Raw genomic sequence first — 3405 nt, 5'->3', positions numbered from 1 at the left:
GTGTTATCAGTCAATTTAAAAAATCCATATCACAGTTTAATAATTATAGCTCCTGCCATTGTAAGTTATCTTTTGTGGTCATTATTTCTATATTCTATGAAGTTACTTTTCCTGGGATGAGTTTTGCAGATCTACATTTTGTCAAGAAGACTTACTTGATTTTTTTCATCAATTTTTAGTCAAGGAGTAATTTCACTGTGTGCAATTTAGATGTTGCCATTTTAATTTTTTCTGTTGATTATATAGTGGGTATGAATCTTACTTCACAAAGTTAGGGAAGTAAAAAATGACATACTAATTCAATTTAAATCAAATTAAGTCCAATTCAGAACTTAAATTATATGGGGTCCTTCCCTTGCAAAGGATCCAATCTTTTGTAGAGAAAAATATTTCATGGGTCCCCTCCCATGCTTAATGGATACCAGTGTACTTCAGTCTACCATATGCTGTTCCTCCTCCACGTCTAGAGAGTAGGCCACACATACGTCCATGCTCCAGACCTTCCGAGCTCTGGGAATCTCTTCTCTTTCGCTACCCTCTAAGGCATTGGCTCCTTCATGGCCTTTCCAGAAAATAGCCTCCCAAGCCTTCTTGGGTGAGAAGCAGACAAATTTCTTTTCCTGTTAATTCCTCTAGGTTAGGATTAAGTATCTCAAGAGCAGTTTAGGAGAAAACAAAATGCCTAGAAGAAAATGTGAGAGCTGGAAGGGATGCATTTGGTGGAGGGGCACAAATTTCTCCTCTTTGAAATTATTTTTGACTGTCAAAGGGTGATTGTCCACAATATATGAAGACTTTCTAAAATTAGAGAAAAAAGGAACCCCCCTTAAGACCACAATGGGATGGACTAGTAGGTACACAGGTGGTTGGTATTCTACTCTCAGAACTTTTCCATGTCTTTCTTTCTTTTTTTTTTTTAGATTTTATTTATTTATTTGACAGAGAGAGATCACAAGTAGGCAGAGAGGCAGACAGATAGAGGAGGAAGCAGGCCCCCCACTGAGCAGAGAGCCAGATGCGGGGCTCGATCCCAGGACCCTGGGATCATGACCTGAGCTGAAGGCAGAGGCTTTAACCCACTGAGCCACCCAGGTGCCCCTCCATGTCTTTCATTTCATTAACAACATGGCATGTCATAGGTATCTGGACAGAGCCTCAGCCTTTGTGGGTATCCTGACTTCTAGGCTTCCCCCCCACCCAACCCCCCCACCCCCACGGGATTTCCTGCCTCAGTCCTGATCTCTTTGCTTTGATTTGCTTACCTTAATTGTATTCTATGAGAAGTGCCAATATCACACCATCCTGAAACAACTTCTCTTCTGTCTGATCTTGTCCACTTTGCTCTATCCATCCTTGCTACCCACAAGTGCCTCCTGCCAACCCTTCTAGAGATTGTGCCCTTCATAAGGAACCAAAACAATACAGTTGTAAACAAAACAAAACGCAAAATCCTTGTCTCTATACAGAGTTGTAGGACTAAAGAGAAATTTACTTGAGACTCTTATAACAGCCCTGTAGGGTGTGTATGAATATCCACATTTTGCAGGAAAATGAAATGACTTGCCCAAGGTCACACAGCCTCTGTGAATGGAGATGGGGAGGAGGATTGGAATTCAATTCTCTCTGGCTTGTCAGTCTCTGCCAGCTGCATCCCATTACCTTTTCAACCCCACACTCCAATGAAAATTCCTATCACAGGGGCGCCTGGGTGGCTCAGTGGGTTAGGCCTCTGCCTTCAACTCAGGTCATGATCCCAGGGTCCTGGGATCAAGCCTTGCATCAGGTGCTCTGCTCAGCAGGAAGCCTGCTTTCTCCTCTTTCCCTCTGCCTACTTGTGATCCTGTCAAATAAATAAATAAAATCTTAAAAAAAAATCCTATCACAAACACAAGTCCCCAGTCTTTGTCATCCTTTCCTACATACTCTACATTCTAGTCCAGTTACTTGGGACAGAGGTTCTTAACCTGGGGCCTGAGAGGCCAGTGGGCTGTGATCTTGGATGAAGAGCTACATTTTTTTTTAAAGTAAGCTTCATGCCTTGCGTAGAATCCAATGTGGGGCTCAAACTCACAATCCTGAGATCAAGACCCCAGCTGAGATCAAGACCTGAGCCAAGATCAAGAGTTGGACACTTAACCAACAGAACTACCTGGGAGAACTACCTTTTATATTCATTAATCTTTATAGAAATTAGTTTTTCTTGCCACTTTGAATATAGGTAACAAACCACAGAAATAGCAGCACCCATGACTTCGTCATCAACAGAAATCACAGATGTTCCCCATCACATTACAGTTGTTGCAAAACATCTTGAAATACTGTTTGTGTTTGTTCATCACCACTTGGAAATTGTGCAATTATTAGACAGGCAGTGAGATCTTATTAATTTGTTAATGAATATATGTATTACTGATGAGATTTTAAAATATCTTGATAACTGTATTTCAGTGTAAATGGTTTCCTTTTCTCGTGTTTAAGTTATGCACTTAAAATCATTCTTTTGAGAGGGGCTTCATAGGCTTCACCAGCCTGCCTAAAGGGTCCAAGGCACAAAAAAAGTTGGGAACCCCTGACTCAAGTTTTCCTGAGCTCGGGGGAGGTTTCCTCCGCCCCCAACATGCTCCTTCACTGTCTGCTGTTTTCATCCTTCACAGTATAATTCGAGAGTTTCCGCTTTGGTAAACTTTCCAAAAGGACCTCAGTCCAGAGTGGAACTTCATAATTACAGGGCTGGTGACCCCTCTCCTGGCCGCCGTTCCATCCAAATCCCCGGCAGCCATTGCAGGAGTCCCTTTGTGGAGCATCCTTATTTCTTTGGCAATGCAAGGAGATTTGCTTTGCTTGTGATCCTTTATGGAGTCAGAAGCTGGAGAAGGGTCTTGCTGAGGCTCCAGGTATGAGAACCTTGACTTCTTGGGGGCTCAGGTGACTGGACAGCACAGGGCAGGGGAGAGGACCCATCTCTCCTCTTCTGAATGGAATCTGGTGCTTTCCTGGAGCCTGTGGCTGAGCTGTGGGAACATCAACACAGGGCACAGGGGAGCTAGGCCAGGGCAGAGAGGTCATGGAGATTACATAAGGAACACCTTTTGTTCTCTTAGACCTTGAATTTCATGAAATCTTGTCTGTTTGGCACACAGAATCTGATATCATGTCTGGCAAATAGTGGGTACTCAGGAAAATCCTGATGAATGAATGAATGAATGAATGAATATAAGATTATACCTGTGTGTGTGGTTGAACAGTTGGAAGGGCTTTTGTAGGAGCTAAAGTCCTATGCGATGTGACTTAATTTATATTCATTCACGTGACAAATATTCCTGAATGATTACTTCATGCCTGGCCCTGTTGCTGTGCTGGGGACACAGCTGTAAACTAGATAAAAATCCTGGAACCTCCTGGAGC

Source organism: Martes martes, assembly GCF_963455335.1.
Source record: "Martes martes genome assembly, chromosome: 10".
Lineage (NCBI taxonomy): Eukaryota > Metazoa > Chordata > Mammalia > Carnivora > Mustelidae > Martes > Martes martes.
Note: the sequence above shows the minus strand (reverse complement) of the source record.